Genomic DNA, 18,754 nt, shown 5'->3' with positions numbered 1-18,754 from the left:
TTCTAGCTTAAAAAGACAATTCTTCGGGAAATGGAGATGCTGAAATTACTGATTAAAATGCCAGAGTGGCCTAGTAGTAGGGCACATATTTCATTATTTGAATTGCCTGGTTTTTGACAGTATTATCTAACCAATTAAATACCTAGTAGGACAGAAAGAGAATGACGCCATAGGCCAAGAGGTTAGAGAACTTCAAAGTGGCAGAAAAGCGTAGCTTTATGTCCTGTTTTCAAATGGGATTTAATTATTTCCACAGAGTGTAAAACCCTTTCCCACAACTAGGTGACAATGGCCAAGTGGTTTGGGTAGGCACTAGGGATGTGAAGAAATGGCAGCATACAGATTTAGGTGCACATCTCCCACATTATGGGAGAGGGACCTCCCCATTAAGCTGTTTACCACTCTAGAAGAAAGAAGCCTGGTCACCTGAGCACTGTGTCACTTTGCCCTCACTAAACTTGTCAAGATACAAAGAGCTTCTATAAACAACAACTTTAAACAACATCTTTCAGTTTCTCCCCAGTGCACCAGAAGGGAGAAGTGAAAATATTGAGAAGAGAGAAGGATTCAAAAATTTTTTTTTTAGTTGTTATACTGAGATCTACAACCCATCTAGCTGCAGTAGGTAAGGCAAGATCCCTTTTGACATGCCACCAAATTATAGATAAATTTGGCTAGTTGAGTGCACGGACAAGAGGTGGGTCAGCTACCTGAAGACAGAAATCTCATTGCCTTGAGGATCCCATTTGTTTTGAAAGACAAAGGCATTTTCATTGCTGTGGTTTTAGCACCAGCGTATTTAAAATATATCAAGATACAATGCTTTTCTCTGTATTATAAAACCCTTCAAAGGTGACTCAGTAATTCCTTCTACATCTTTATCTTACGCTGAAACAGCAACCTTTTGTGGCCGGTGGCAGAAATAGTATTCAGGATTTTTGTTTTTTTATTATGGGCAGCCACAATGATGAATGATTTTACCACTTTTAACCAACAGTTGCACTCTTGTCTTGAATTAGGGGCGCTCCAAGCTTCCTCAACATACTTGAGTCAAGCTGTATAAGAAGGATGCTTCAGATACCAGAATCAGACAAAAAGATATACTCTTCCCAATTATAAGAGGGCAAAAACTGGAGGATTACTAGTTAATGGAACTTACGCAACTTCAGAAGTGTGCTTTAGTTTTAGAGGTGAGCAAAAGAACAAGTTGGAAAATATTTTATCTTAGCAAAGCAGCTAACTCAGCTCTGCAGGGCAATAAGGCTACCTGTTCATCTATTATGAAATAGAATCATAGAATCATAGAATCTTCATGGTTGGAAAGGACCTTTGAGATCATCGAGTCCAACCATACACACACAAAAAAAACCCTTATAATCTCTGTCACTGGTAGAGGTCAGAAAAAAAAATTTTGTCTGAGGGTGCCAATTCCTAGCACTTCAAGACATAATTTCACTCAAAAGTGGTCATCCTAAGAGGAATGAGACTTAAACATCTGACCTTTTGAACTAGATACACAGTGAACTACATGTGCGAATGTTGAACCATAAAAACATAGCCGAACCATAGGAGATGAACCACAAGAAGACATAGAACCAACCGATTCAATATTCAAAAAGCTCATCATAGGTCTATATTATAAAGTCATGATATCAACATCAAAATTATTTACTTATGCACTTATATGTTATCTATCTACACATTCTGCAGTTGCATAAGAATAATTTCCACTGTGTGAGCTTTGTTCTACATTTTTTAGAATTATGTTTTGTCAAAGGAAAAATTTATATGAAAAAGTTTCTGTTGTTTATGAAGGATGGAGGAAGGCTTTTCAAGTTCTAAATTGTTTAAATGAAACTTTTCATTCTTCTGTTCAAAGTGGATTTTGTTTAGACAATATGTTCCCTTTATAAGAAATCAATATAAATAAAAAATTAGAAGGCTGGGTTTAAAATACTAAAGTGAAACATTTTTATGGAACAAAATAGTCTTTGTGGCTGATAGCTACTTGTCCAGGAACATTAGCTGACTCATGTGAAGGGATAAATATTTAATGTGAGTAGTAGCTAAAATCAGTCTTAAACTGTTTTGTTGTTTGGTTTTTTGTTCTGTTTTTTTTTTTTAACACAAAACATTCTGTTTACAGTAAAACATATACATTAAAGTATAAAATATCCATAAACATATATTTTTTACTGGATATTATTTTGCCTTTATGCTACTAATTTTCTGGTTTAAAATGTTACCTACTGCTATTTCTTTTTCCCTGCTAAATAACTTCAAACAGATTTTTGAAAAATAATATTTGCATGACAAATAAGATAGTTCCTTTATAATTTAAATAAATAAAAAAATAGTGAATTATGCTGCTACCAAATTTTTACAAGTGAGACATTGTAGCTCTCATTGTACAGAGCATTAGGTGCAATGCATTTGATGTTGATATTAAGCCTTAACAGAATTGTCAAGAAGGTATTGCTTTCCTAACTTCAAATTTGCTCAAACCTCAAGTTATTATCTTTCCAGTTTCATTTGCAATCAAAGCTGTCTGTAAGACCTATAGTGTGACTATTAGTTACCACAGGTACTTTTAGTAATCAAAATATTACCATAAGTAAGGTATGTTTGTTCATTTTCTCAACATTAGTCATAGAAAACTTCTTAATATTTAATATGAAACTGATTTTAAAAGCCAAAAAGCTTGTAACATCTGACATCTGGGATTTTTGTTTAATTAAAATTAGTGTGTCTCTGCTGAAGTCAATGGAGCTGAATTTCAATAGCTATTCATCCAATGTATTATTTCTAAAAGTGCAAAGTGGAGGCTGTAAGCATGAGGAAGGCCTAAAAGTTCAGCTAAACATGTTCAGATAGCTCGTTTAACTTAACACGTAAGAAGTCTTCCTGTATTTAAAGCTAAACTCCTAATGAAGTCTTTATAGAACTGGAGTTACAAATTAAAAATTTGGTTCCTATATACTGGGACCAGAATCAACAACATTTTTAAATGTAAACCCTTTTAAGCCCAAGTTTTTAAATGCTTGGATGTCAGATAGGAATACAAAACCAAAAGCTCGGCCATACACTATCTGCTTGCACTCAGTAATGAGTTAAAAAAAAAAAAAAGTTCTGTATGATGGATAGGAAACATACTAACTGAGACAAAAACACTTAAAGACCTGAAAATTAACCATTTTTAGGACGACAGGTCCTTAAACGTTAGTGACAGGTGAGACACAAGAGGGAAGGACCAAAGTGGAATGTGACGTGGCTCACTGTGATCCCAGGACTGCCCGTCCACTTCACATCTTAACCAGCAGTGAGTGGTTTCTTAATTTCCAAATTTTTGCAAGAAATCTATGGAATTTGCATCATCACAATTGGAGCTTTCTAAAGTAAGGAGACATTTTGGCTTCTTATGAGAGAACCCTAAAAGAAAAATTCCTATGGATGATAGAATGCCTTAACCCAGAGGGGTAGAGCAGCTTGCACCTTCTTGCTTTGCATCCTGGGATGGGTAATGTAAACACTCAGTTCCTCTCAGCATCAGGGCGACTCAAGGCTAAATTTGCCTGTGGGTATGCACTAATCAGTAGGATATAACAGGCAGCTGACATTAAAGACTCTACTGTGCATACCAGGCGTGTTCAACATTCACCTATTGGATCAAGCCTTCAGGGAATGGTGACCCATTTCTTTGTAATTCCTGGATCCCAGTGTGGCTTGAACAGGTATTAAATTCTTTGCTGCTTACATGAGGAGATTTTTGACATGAACAGAAGGAGGATGCAATCAGATTCTGTGGTTTAGGTCCCTCCAGGCATACACAATTGCTGAGCAGCCTCTGTCGATCCTCCTTTTGGACACATGTTTGTCTATGCTCGTCTATGCCTTTTTTTTAGATGATTTAGACAGCTTTTAGAACTTTCATTACACTAAAAATATTTTTGTTCTTGTTGAATCAGAGAATATTAAAAATGTTTTAGTTGCCCTCATCATGAATGATTTCTGAGAAAAAAATAAAAAGCTGCCAATTTTGCATTATCAAGATGCACTTGAAATTAAAATTTCACAACTAAAAATACAGAGGAAGATGCATATTCATTTTATTCTTCATTTTTCAAGTGTTCACATCATTAGCATTAGCTATGCAGCAATTTCAACAGTGAGTGAAGACTGCCATCTTCTGACTTCCACAGTACATCTACAGGATGAATATACAGCTAAGTTTGCCGTACTCCTGTTTATCACAGTGCCTCCAACTGGAAAAACCCTCAGCCACACCTTGAGCCTGTCATCTAAAATACCGTAGCCCAGCCAGGGTCTTGCAGTCATAGTATGGTCCTCCAGCCCTGAAAGAGAAACATTTATCTGTGACAAATAAAAATGGTTCACTCCCCTATTTTCCTGTAGAGCTAGCTGTTTCATAAATTTTTCATCTCATCACACTTTCAAAGGAACATTTTCTATTACCATCAGTTAGTTGTTGGGTTGACTGTTTTCTTATTAACTTTAAGAATAAATGGTTAATGCTCTGAAAACATAAAGTGTATATAGTATAGTAGAGTTCTGCCTCCCATTACAAGTCAATAGTATCCCAGCAACTAATACTAGTACCTTCTTAATTCCCACCCAAAAATTTCAGCTATCTGGCATGTAAACCTAAAAGTAAGTATCAGATGTTTAATCAAATGCCTCAAGCTGTTCACTAAATTAAAATGATATTATAGAAGCCCTGCAGCAAATGGAACAGATGTATATATATACAGTCTGGCCAATTGTCCCACATTTATTTGTGACTCAAACAACAGACTGAGATAAAATAAAAAGCCTCTTTTAGAAGAGGGAAAGCATCAAAAATAACATCTAAACACTGTTGTTTACCACACCTTTTATTCAGACTTGGCATGCTGCAGACAGAAAGCATGGACAGATCACTTAAACTGAAGCTGTGGATGATCCGACTCTGAAATTTATAACCCAGATATCACACATGAAAATACAACCTCTCGTAGCAAGAGTTTGGTGGACCTACCACTAGCATAGAAGACCAGCTGGTATATAATTAGCAGGAAAGCATGTTCACCACTGCTGAAGACACTGATAATTCAGACAGCTTCCTTGACAAGAAGGAAACCTTTCGGCTACTAAAACACATCTAATATTTAGATCACTTTCTATCTGACCTACAGTATCTGTACCTATGCATTCTAAATGTGTATCCTGCTACGTAGCACAATCAATGCAACAGATTCAGAATCCTACAGACAGATCAAATTCAGTATTCCACAGTTTGATCAGTACTTTTGAAGAGTAAGAGAGTGGAATATAAGCTGTCGCTCGGGTGAAGAAAGCAGATGCCTGTATTTGCAACTGCTCTATTACTTCCATCCTTATGTTAAGGAATATCTTTCTTCATATTCTCTTTTACGACTTCCAGGGCGTTTTTATCTCTTTTAAATAATCCAGTTCTTTCAACCTTTTCCTGAGGGAAAACCCGCTACTTAGAAATACTTTATGTTATATTATACAAGCTCACCTTTTGCATTAATTCATTTCAGTGCATTAAAGTGCTAATCCAAGCTTTAATCGAATGTAGGAGTGTGTGCATGTGAATGTTTCTGTGTGTTTATAGAAGAATAGACAAGTATCCTTCATGCAAAGTGTTCAGTCATCCTAAAAAAATCCCACTGATTAGCCATTATAAGTACAATTCCCCCATCTCTCTCCTCCCTGCCCCCAGCTTTTTGATATCTCTGGTTCAACCATCAGGTATCTGTTTAGTCCTTTTGCAGGAAAAACAAAAGAACAGGTGTGTCTTTGAGATCTGTAGTCTAACCGTGTCCTGTTCTCAGCTCCCCAAGACAAGACAGACAGGTACATACCACAGTGAGTCGAGTGAATGGCCACTCATCTGAGTAAGGAACTGGAGCATCTTTCATGCAAGGAAGGGCTGAGAGATCTAGAACTGTTCAGCCTGGAGCAGAGAAGGCTAAGAGGGATTTTAGCAATTTGTATAAATACAAGTACCTGATGCGGGGGACTAAAATGGCAAGCCAGGTATTCTCAGTGGTTCACAGTGACAGGATGGGAGGCAACGGACACAGATTTCCTAAAATACAAGCTGAAATACAGGAAATTGTGTCTAAACATAAGGAAATAATATTTTATCTCATTATCAGATTGCATCTCTTTTTTTGCATTGTTTTAGGGGGATATGTGCAACTAACAGTGGGAATATGTCATTCTATCAGAAAGGCTGTGTAAATTACTTTTTAAGTTCAGCAATTACACTAAAAAGTAGGAAAAAAAAAAAAAAAAAGAGCTAGAGCAAGCCAAGTGCCACTTCAGAAAATCCTATAAAAGCAGTGAGGATGCTTGCCACAAACCAGCCAAACAAGCAGACCGTGCATCCTGCTGGTCAGTAGTAAAAATAAAAAAAGAAAAGCAAAATGTCCATCTGGAACGTTGTAGTGCAGCCTGTACTGGTTCACACTCCACTGTCCTGTCTTTTTATATTTATAAAAAAATTAAATATAACAATATCCAACAAGGCCTTTAAAGTTTCCCAACATGACATTGTTAATTTTATAGAAAATTATTCAGAATTAAAATGTCTCTGAATGAGGAAGGTTACGGTCCTGATACTACTTCAGAGAATGCTTAATGATTAACACAAGGTAAAATAATGTCAGCAGAACACAGAGCACACAGTAAGTAGGTTTAGCTTAAAAATCCACCAGGCAGAAAAGGAACTATCACTTTGTTTCCAGTTTCTAAGTGTAGAAACATTGTGTTACACATAAAGATACTTTAACAAAACAAACAAACAAAAAAAAACCACAAACAAACAAACAAAAAAAACACCCCAAAAATGAAAATACGTAAATGTGATCTTTTACTAAGATAACTGGACAAAAATAAACTGTTTGCTTATTCTGACCAGCTGAGAGATGGGTTAGCACCAACTTTAGCCTTGGTAAGTTTTTCTTTTCTAAGACAAAACTTCATCTGATAAATTTCAGTTCAACAGAACTTAACAGATTACAGTATCTGAATTAATTTCTGAATTCGCTGAATTCATTTCTCATGTGCTATTTCAGTCCACAGATAGAATTATAAAATCAGATTTTTATTTTTTTTTTCTTTTTTTTAACCAAAGTATCCAGTTTGATCTCTGCTGTGGTCTAGCCATCACTGAAATCTTGGCTTGATTGGCTTTCACTTCCTTCTTAGAAGACAGAGAGGAGAAAGACCAGCACCCACAATCCTTCTGACCATGCCGTGTCAGACTACTAGAATACAAACATATGCTAAATAATGCAAAATTCAAATTTCTTCTGATTCAAGGTTTCCAGCAGCAAAGATAGCACTTTCACATATCTCATACCCTGCCAAAAAAAAATGATCTTGGTTTAAAGGATTATGCAGAAAATCTTGGACAATTTTACTCTTTAAGAACGAATAAAGCAAGGTGTAGCATTACATGCTTATTGTATGAATCTGCCTTTAAGTGTTTCAGGGTCCAGAAGATGTCTTAACAGCTATAAATATTTCATAACTTAGTTTTCTTCTTAAAGCATTACTTTTCTACCTAAAAGAATATATTTATGATAATCACACAGCTAATACCTTGAGCTATAAGGAAGATCAGGATTAAATGAGAACCAAAAATCTGCACTGTCTATCCAGAAAATAATCAGGTCCTTAAGTCCCACACTACATTTGTTTGTGCAGGCATTTTAACATGACATCATTCAAATACATTCACGTAATTCATTCTGATTGCACTTTAAATGTTCTCTTGCATACTAACACAAACATTATGAAAAAAACAAACAAACAAACAAACAGAGTGATCGTGAAATGCCTACAGACATTGGGCTGCAGCAACATCAAGTACAGTCAAAATCTTTAAAAATTCAAATTGTGTAATTTTTCAGTGCTTACACAAGGGTATTGGTAGTCTTACCACTCCTTTGCCCAAGGTGAATGCTGATACTTCTCAGAAAATGAATATTAATGAATACTAACATAGGAACCACCAGTTAAAAGGTACCAAAGTTCCTTTACTCTTCTTTTATGATTCTGGACATATTCCTTCTTTTTTTTCATAAAATTGAGAATAATATCTTGCTGTGTTGAAAAAAATGTTCTGGAAGATTAAAAAAAAAAGATAAAAAAGATCAACTTTTTCATATTCACATAAGAATAGTCATATATTCGCCATACTGCTCACTGTTTTTCCAATTCTGTCACAGTCATACGCACAATTTGTCTAGTTAGTATCCTGAATTGATTAACTCAGGAAATGAAAAGTTGAGAGAGAGCAGATATAAACAGAGACTTTATTTTTGTCCAATTACCTTATTAATGGATTACATTTTTTTCATCACTTTTTCCTTTTTCCTAAAGTATCTTTAAATGTAAGCGATAACATTGGAAATTCTAATAAGTAATTTACATACATTGCAATGCTGAAATCCTTGATACATACAGTGAATTACCAAGTATCTTCCTGTGAACTGTGCTTGATACCACTGTCTTCAACTACCTAATGGTTGGTGATAAGGAAGACTGAGCCAAACTCCTTACAGAGCCAAGCTCCTTTCAGAGGCACACAATGAAAAGATGAGGCTGCAGCAAGGGAAATCACAACTAGATATAAGGAAAAAAGTCATCAAAAGTGGCCACATGCTGGAACAGGCTCCTGGGCACATTTTGGAGTCTCCATTTTCATAACTGAGCCTTATAAATCAAGAGAAGTTCAACGAATATAGTTTTCAGTCTTCAAGCTGTCAAGCATTTAATATAAAATAGCCCACATCAAGCACATATATTAGAAATTAGGTATAATTTCCTAATTTTAAACTTCTGTTTCCAATAAGCAGAGCTTGCCCTAGAAGCTAAATATCTCTTCCGCCCTCTGAGTTGCTAACAGAAATGTTGCTGAATTTTTCATGAGTAGCAGCCACTCAGTAAGGAACCACCCACAGCTTAAACATCATCAAGGCCCTCCGAGTGCTGGGCTCAGGCACACCAACAGCATGTTTGCATGGAAAATGTTGTGGCATATAAATCAATGCCACAATAATTCAAGAAACACTTTAGTCTATTCCAAAATGTCAATATGAAAAAAGCACACTGAGAGGTGGTTGAGGCAATTGGTTAGTGTGTGGTGGGTTGACCCCGGCTGGATGCCAAGTGCCCTCCACTCCCCCTCCTCAACTGGACGGGGGAGAGAAAATATAACAAAAGGCTTGTGGGCCAAGATAAGGACAGGGAGATCACTCACCAATTACCGTCACAGGGAAAACAGACTTGACTTGGGGAAATTAATTTAATTTATCGTCAAGCAAATCAGAGTAGGTGTCATGGTTTCAGTTGGAATAGAGTTAATTTTCTTAATAGCAGCTGGTATAGTGCTATGTTTTGTATTTGGTATGGGAATAGCATGATAGTGCACTGGTGGTTTTAGTTGTTGCTAAGCAGTCAAGGCCTTTTCTGCTCCTCACATCTCCCTGCCAGCAAGGAGGCTAGGAGTGCACAAGAAGTTAGGAGGAGACACAGCCAAGACAGCTGGCCCCAACTCACCAAAGGGGTATTCCATGTCACGTGATGTCATGCTCAGCACATAAAACTGGGGAAAGAAGAAGGAAGGGGGGGATGTTTGGAGTTATGGCATTTCTCTTCCCAAGTAATTGTTTTGCATGATGGAGCCATGCTTTCCTGGAGATGGCTGAAGACCTGCCTGCTGATGGGAAGCAGTGAATGAACTTCTTGTTTCGCTTTGCTTGTGCACACAGCTTTTATTCTACCTATTCAACTGTCTTTTTCTCAACCCATGAGTTTTTTCTCACTTTTACTTTTGCCATTCTCTCCCACATCCCAACTGGGGTAAGTGAGCGAGTGGCTGTGTCGTCCTAGTTGCTAGCTGGGGTTAAACCACAACATTGTTTTACAGCACCATTTCCCAGGTAATCTAACAGCCTGTTGTAGTAGAATAGATTTTACTCTCATACAAGAAACACTTCAAATTTTTTTGTGCTAAGGTGGTTGAAAACAGCATAGTGGAACTGGTCCTAATCACTCCTCTGCAAAATGCCACTTGCCCTCTCTTTGCAAATCCTGTCATGGATAGTAAGTTTGGACATACCCCTCTCTGTAGGCCTGATGAGTATCCATGTGAGTATATACGTCATTGTGCTCTTCTAGGGTCACACTACCTTTTTCAGAATTCCGCTCAACTAGATTGTTGGCAACATTTGAATCAGTTTTTCTTACTTAAATTTTAATTATATGGAATTTTGTAAGAAGAATAATATAAGGAAAAAATAGAGTAGGAAAACAAAAATAATTATATGGAACCCAGAAAAATCTTCAGGTACTAATAGTCTTCTAGATCATCTCTGGAAATTTCCCTACCAGAAGTATGTTTTTTAATTTTATCCTTTTTCCTTCTTACTTGACTGGCAAAACTGTGATTGCTTTTGGTAAAATGGGTTCAGGCAATTGTTCTTAAATTATTGTGAGGGCTATCTGAAAATGCACATTGTCTTTGTTCTTTCTTGTATCTCTTCTTTAAGAATGTTCTCAAAGAGGGAAATTGGCACACACTAAAATAATCAAGTCCTCAAATTCTAAGACATTCCCATACATGTGTGGTATTTGATTACAAAGCTTATCAATAATCAGAGAAGAGGTACTGTAGCTGGAAAGATCACAACTTCACTGTAAATCATATAGATTACTCTTTGATAGAAGCAATAACTTATTTGAATTTATTTTGTATAATTTAGTATATACAAGAAGGAATATACAACACTTCCAAAGAAAGAATTTTCCTTGAATTGAGCTCATTTTGCATGGATTATTATGCACCTAGATGCAACACAACTATAATTGAATTTAACTAAATTGAAATGGAGTTGTCCTAAATAGAGATACATAATCTGAGGATTCCTTTTCATCTCATGTGCAGGGCCTGAATGCAATGCTTGTGGAGTTTGCTTTTATTAAAAGCTTAATGTAGGTTTACTAATGTAGGTTTAAACATGGCCTAATTCTTAATCAAATATATTTCAGCAGCAGGAGGGCCAACGTTCAAATAATGATTAATTGAAAACTTAATTAAATACTTCAAAATACACATGAAAGTGTTATGATAAAGTTTCAGGTCATGCAGTTTGCATCTGAATCTGAGTAATGAAAATTAAGGACTTGATCCGAAAGCCTGTGTAGTGGTAACTGAAATTACCCCAAAGCTTCAGAAAAACATCTAGCTTTGAATATTTGCAAAGAATTTTTCTGGGGTAGTTTTGCATTATACGGAATATATCAATAAAGTGTTGGCTTCACCTACCTGTTCCAAATTCCTGGGCTTCTATGTTTTCTGTGCTGTGAAATGCCACTTTACTAAACTTCATCTGAAACAGCCAGAAAAATATTTTCCCAGTCTAATTGGAACTGAGACTAAAAGATGTAAAGATTGTTGTTTTTAAGTAAATAAAATTTTACAGCTTATGTACTTTATTCTGCATGGTTAGTCACAGCATGCTGATGGGGAGCAACTCATGTACTTACTAAAAACTTCCAGATTGTAAAAACACTCTAATCCATTCACAATGGAAAATGTTTGTTTAGTTATTCACAATTTATGCCACGTTTTCACTCACCCACAGGTGATTCATTTCATGTGATATAACTTTGGTTTAGCACTGTTTATAGCCATTCTGGTGAATAATCCTGCTGATGGCTCACTGACTTGTTTCAAAATCTGTTATGGAGGGATGCATTAACATTGAGAGTCCTGTATACGGTTATGATGTTGTGTAACCTTCACTGTATAAAATCCTCAGGACAAAGATTCATGTAAGTCATAGAAAATAACTCCAGAGACAGATAAGGCAAAGAGGGAAGACACAGAAAGAACAGTACCAAAAGGCTTGTCAGCAAGTACAACATAAATAAGTCCATAGTCCTTTGCAAATTGTAATGTTGCCTTAACTGGCAACTGAAGGTTCACTTGTGTTTTTCATGGAGATAAGCCATGATGGGGGGTGGTGGTGTGGGTGTATGTGGGTGTATGCGTGTGCTTGCACACATCTGCATTTGCACACATTCCTGTGTACTGGGAAGAGAGGAGCAAAACTCGCAGGTCTACAGAGAGACAAAGTAGTAGTTATTCCTTGTATTTACAAGTTTAAGATTTTTAACAGCTGAGAAGAATATTTAGGACTGAAAATAGAGAGGGTTGGGCTGTGAGATGCTTCTGCACGCTTTGGGAAATAAAACTTGTGAGAAGAAGACCCATACATAGAAGTATGGAAGAGTGAATGAACCACAGGGCAGTAGCACAGCTCAGAGACTATGCTAGAGCTGCATGAGGGGAACACCAACTCTGGGTTAACACTGGTCGTGTGAAGAGCCGCAAAGGAGCTCTATCGGTTTTGGACTCTACAGCTCGTTTACTAGAAGGCACGGCAGGGACCTCTCCATGGTGCTACTTTGTTCACTGCAAAGGTCATCTTGAATTCTTTACTGCTAGCAGCATGGCTTCGGCAGAAAAGAGAAGGAACATCTTCCTTATGCCCAAACAGGAAAAAACAACTATCATCATGTAAATCCAAAGATTAAAATGAGTTTAACATGTCTTAATTAAAGGAGGTCATGTGTCTTGTCTCAGCTGACTCTTTTTTTTTAATGAAAGAGTAACCAAAATGCATCTTTCGTTTCTCTTGTTTGCTCAGTTCAGTGTCACTGTGCTCTGCATCGTCATTTAGAGCCCAGTGGAAAGAAAATCTAAAATACTTAATATGGTCAGGTAGCAAGTTGTGCTCACTTCGTGTTAACACAAATTGCATGGTCCAATGGTGAAAAAGCTCCATAAGAATTTCTGTCAGTTGAAAAAAAGACAGTGTAAACAGAACTGCGATAGCACAGAGAGTACACCTAATACTAGACAAAAAATAAATTTAATCTGCTTTATGAAAAACTGACAGGGAAAGCCTTTTCATTCCTACCTGCCAAATAGGGTGCAGGAATGCTCACCACAGTGCAGAATGGGGCAGAGCCAACGTACCCATGTCTATGTGTTGAAAGCATGCCCATCACACCCTGCCTAGCTTGGAGGAAAAGGCAGCTGCTGTCAGATCTGGTGGTCAGAGCGCTTGCGTGCCTATCTGACCCCTGTTAGCAGCATGGTCAACTTCTGGCCTCAACAAGTGAGATAACTCGTCAACCACCAGTAAGCCGTGAGAAATAAAAGTCAGCCAGAGGGATCTGGTGTCACAGCTGAACATCAGTTGCTGAGTGTTGATTTGAGGGGTAACAGAGTTTGGGTTGGAGCTGGGAGAGGAAGGTGGGAGAGAGTTAATTTAACGTGTTATTTACAGTGACACAGTAATTATTCTCTTATTAGGAGTGTGTAGGAGCCACAGGTGTATTTCATGCTGTGGCACTTTGCAGCATTATACAAAATAAAAGATTCTTCTCCCAAACAAGATAAAACCTCATCTCTCTGCTGTCACTGCATAGGCTATGTCTGACATACAGAGAATCTGACTCCTGGGTCAGGCTTCCTAGGTGCACACCCCTTCCAGAGCCCAACTCACTTTTGTTTCCTAAAGTAGCTCTGTGGCCCACTTATTACATGTTATATTTGTTAGCATACATCTGTCAGCCTAGGCAGTACAAGGCTGTACTTTTGTACTCGGCAGTACAAAAAAAATACACAACACAGTGTTCAAAGAACAGATGCTTTACCAGACTGCTGGAGTTGTATGTGGTCTGTGCCCCAATGGGCTTACAGTGCCTTGTTAATGTTCATGTAAAGATGGCATATGTCTCCCTGGTGGCTGTTATTAAGGTCAATTTCCTAAACATCTATGGATTTTACTTTTCCAACTCCACTAAGTATTTCATTAAATTGTTTGATTGATTTCCCACTTCTGTCTCGTTCTTGCTCCTGGATGCCTTGCTGTCTTTGAAGTATAGAAAGGAAATTACATGATTAAATAAGGAAAAGAGGAATACCATGGCTTGATTTCCACTGCCAGGAGCAGCATGTTATAGAGCTACATATATCTGAGCTACATTTTTGAAAATAGAGAAATCCATACTTAATACAGAGTGAAGCTCCTGAACTATATAATCTGTCCTTCAAGAGAGATATGTCACATTCTGGTTACTATCAAGAAAAGCAAAAATGAAAGGGTAGTCCATAAATAGATTTCTGAGGTAAAGCTTACAAGGAAACAGCATCCTTCAGTCATATACAAGAGAGCCTTAGTAGCTGAGACAATGCATCTTGCCTTGCTTTTTATACCCATAGCTATGCTAAAGCTCTAATTTAGCCTTCTCTATTTTAGTGATAACAAAACCAAGTACAGCGCCAATTTAAGAAGAAACAAAAGCCTAGAAAATCTGGAGACTGTTATTATCAACTTTGTCTATTCATTGAAACTATTCCATTTTTTTTGCTTTCATTGTCACTGTCTTTATGAGTCACCACCAGCACATGTATTTCTTTATATTACTGGACTCATAATGGACCTATTATTCCCCTGAATTTAATGTTTCTACACCCTGTCCCAATCATAGCCTGTATCCTTAGAAATGCAGACACTATGTACTGACTTTCAGCTATAAAGCTGATAAAACAGCAGCCTCTTATTAGATTGGGCTCTGCCTAAGACAGTGCGTCATTCCAACAATCTCAGTGCTTTTTAAAAGCTCAGGTTTAGAGAATCAGAGTGACACCATCTTGAAAAACGTGCAAACCACCCCTTGCAGAGCTGTTCTTCAGTCATTTCCTCTCTGAAGCATCGGTTTGCTCAGATTTCTGCAGCAGATGTTCTAATAGGATGTGCCTATGCTTGTTCCTCTCTTTAGCTGGAATAAACAAAGCATTTTTAATACATAAGTGATAGCTATGATGGAAATGATCATTTGGTATAAAACAGGTTTTATCCAAGTTTTGTATCCTCTCCTTTTGCCTCTTCTCCCATAAAACCATGGAAATCTGGCAAAAGGGGGCATAAAACGCATCTATTTGTGTCTGTTCGGAAGCTTAATATCTAGTTGCCCAAATAGTGCCTGTCTGGCAGGCCACCCTCTTTTTGTTTGCTTCTTTGCTAAACGAGAAGCACAGAGTACATATCACGCTGCGATCCTCGCATAAGTAGCCCCGTAAATGGTCTTGATTACTCCGCTTTGTTGTGTCGACTCTTTCATTCTGAATGACAACAGCAGCAGTCACACTGCGAGTGCACATCTTGGCATTTCGTATGGGTTTGGCGTCCTTACAGGCAGCCTGCTGCCCCGTGACCACGATCCCCTTCAGTTTAATCAGCGTGCACAGATGTTCAGTGTCTATGTACCTACCAGAGGTTGCTGGCAGGTTGATCATGCCAGGACTCTCAAACATCAAATAGCTCAGATCATTGATTTTCCTGAGTCCCCATGGAACTGCAAGAAACATTTACCTTACATGTATTTGTCAGGTACATCAACTCACATGAGTTTTACTCTGAACTTTCTCCCATCTCCTTCGGTCTGTCTTACTGTCTGTCAGTGCATGGAAGTGCACAAAACAAAAGGATATTTAATTTTCCTTAAACCATTTTTCTTTATCTTAATGTCACATTTGTACACAATATTCAATGCAGGGTAGTGACAGTCTGATTCAGTTTGTTCTCTTTTTTGTTTCCTTTTGTTTCTATGCAAAATAGGCTGGTCTTTGGTTTATAAGCTCTTTTTTTTTCATTAAATTTTGGGGTGATATACAAAAGGCACAAATCACTGCATAGGTAACAAAAATGGTAAACATGAAGGAAGCTTGTATGTTTCTGCTCTTGCTTCACTTACTCCCTAGCTTCCCTTACTCCCTTACTCTTAGCCCTCTATCTAACATCTACCTGATCTTGTACCTCTTCTGGCCTTCAAATAATTCTTGCACTCATTCTGTTTTAGAAAATACTTTGGCCTCACCCATAAGTGCCTTACAAAGTACCTGATTCAGTATCTTCTTCTCTAAAATTGAGTAACTTTATGGGCTTGATTCTTTTCAGAGTAGTTTCCATCTTCTTCAGTCGATACACACTGACTTCAGAAAGTCAAAAAAGAGATACTTCCATGCTCCAACTCTTCAATTTAACATTTTGTAACCCCTTTACCAGTGTCTTGTTTAGTTTGTCATTGGAGATCTGGACACTGCCATAAACTTCAGTTTCTTCTGGTTCTTCTTTTTATCTCGTTCACTGCTGCAATTCTAATGAACATGTCTTTAGGCTGAATACCTTGCTGCTACGAATAGCTACCTTCCAAACATATTATTTTGAAACTCCTTACTTTCCCTTTCTGAGCACTAGGCAATCTCACACACTTGCTTCTTTTTTTTTCCCTCTGCCTCCCACTCTTCACTATCTTCAGTTTTTGTCTGTCAGCTTTGACCTGAAAGCTTTGTCTGTCAGGACAGAGAAATAAAAACACATTCTCTTGCATAGGGAGGTAGAGGAGAAAGAGGAGCACAAGGCTGTATTTCCACTGAGAGAAGTGTTCCCAGCCAAGGGAGTTATTAAGTTTTGTACTTAATTTTTTCTCTTATTTTTCAAATGTCACATTTTCAGATTCTCCCTTCTCTCTCTTTTTTTCTTCTTTTACCTTTCCCAAGCATGGGATACGAGGTTAGGAGTTCTCACTGTCTGTTTTACTTGGATCCAACTAAAAAATTAATATAATCAGTTTTAGGATTTTCAAAGCAATCCTGCCACTGAACTCCAGTTTCATTCACAGAATGGTAGTTTCTTGTAAATTGGGTTTCAATACTTTTTTTTCTGTAAAATAACTAGCTAATCTTCAAATCAAGCCTGAAACAATTTCACTTTCTTGTTCTTTCAACTCTCTAGGGTACAGAGGAAAGGTGGCATCTTCCCAGTGAGTGTAGCTGCTATGGAATTCTCTTTGCAACTTGCAACAGAGAAAACATGCCACTCTTGAAGGAAAGTTTTAATTTGTCACTGCTTATAATGTGATGTGTAAGTAATGGGCAATAGTTTGGCTCTCCAATCAAGGCAGATCCTACCTCCTTTTAAATTCAGATCAGAGCTCTTTTCCTGCATTCTGGAATATTAATGCTTATTTCTGTGCTGATTTTTCTCTGGTGGAAGGCATGTATTCTTGCTATATTGTTAATATTGAAGAAAAATACAGAAAAGAAACATGATGCAGCGGGTGAGATAAGGATAATGAAGTTGTAGTTTTATTTTCCGTTTTACAGAAAAGGCTTTGAGTCGTTGCAAGATAAACATATATAGACCGTGTGTGAATACACCACAGTATACAGACTGCTATTGACAACCTAGCTGCAAAACACGATGGCCAAGATAAGCCCCAGTTATGACCTCAGAGTCATAATGGGAATTGTATTGTAGGTGCACTTAAGTACATAGTCACAAGAAGAATGTGCTATGGAGCTAGGGACTGATCTTCGAAGTCTTACGAGAGTACTCTGAAGCCGCACTATTTTTCCTTTGAAAATTAACCTTTCACATGTATGTTCTGGGAAATGCCAAAGACAATGGAACTTTAGAACAAAGTAAGAAAAAACAGATCACTTAAAAATAAATACACTCATATGAAGGCAAACTGTCATAATTTTGAACAGTCTGACTGTACATTACATTACTAGTTCAACATATTTCTGCCCTCATAAACAGTTAGCTCCTCTAAGTGCTGCCAAGAATACAAATGTGGAACAAAAATCTAAATAATGACTGTATTTTTTTTTCCATGGATAACTTCACCATGGTAAATTTATAATTGATCTTAACATTTAAGCAAAAGATGAATTTGTGTACATGTTTACTGTAGGAAAATATTTTTTTAAGAGCAGGCACACAGAGCTTCCTGAAATATTTTTCAATAATATTACATTTAGAACTTCTCAAGGGAAACTAATGAAATATTGTACAATTTTCTTTCCATTTTAAGCTTCATGACTTTGTCCTGCAATGCACTTTTTTTCTCATGCCATCATATTTTGTGGATCACCAGCATTTATATTTTTCATGCCATTACAATTTTGTGGAAAAAAAAAAGTCTATCTAGGTCCATTCAAACTGACTTGTCTTTGCCCTTCTTCTTTCAAATTTGGATGTACATCCTAATTTCTTTTCTGGTAACATTAATTTTAAAGAAAATATTAACTTTTTCAATTTTGGTGAACTTTTTTTCTTCTTCTTCTTTTATCCAAAGTAGCTGGCCCAAATTTTTACATGAATTCCTTACAAGCTGCTGGATTCCACGTTACAAAGTACGCATTTCTTTTACAGTGCTTAACAGTTAGTCTTAGATGGATTTCCCTGTAGTGGTTGAGAGATCAAAGGGCAAAACACTTTCTACTGTAGTGGTTAATTTATCTTAGCTCTATAATTTGTGTCCTGCTATATATAATTTCCTTCCTGCTCCCTTTTAAATTTTTTATAGAATTTCCTTCAAAGAATAAACACAGTTAGAGTTTGCTCTCCCCCGCCGCTTCCCCCCGCCCAGTACTATCTACTTTTTTCATCTCTACTTGCCTTAAATAGATTCCAAATTGAACCAGTCTAGAATAACTGTCTCAGAACAATTTGGAATTCTTTCAGTGTGAACATTAAACATTTCTGCTCACTTAATGTGCTGCATGTGTAATAAGAAAAATTCAGACAACTCTCACCTCTGACTCATATTTACACATGCCCTTTATTAGTATTTA

The sequence above is a fragment of the Chroicocephalus ridibundus genome, chromosome 1 (assembly GCF_963924245.1).
Source record: "Chroicocephalus ridibundus chromosome 1, bChrRid1.1, whole genome shotgun sequence".
Lineage (NCBI taxonomy): Eukaryota > Metazoa > Chordata > Aves > Charadriiformes > Laridae > Chroicocephalus > Chroicocephalus ridibundus.
This window is presented reverse-complemented; position numbering follows the sequence as displayed.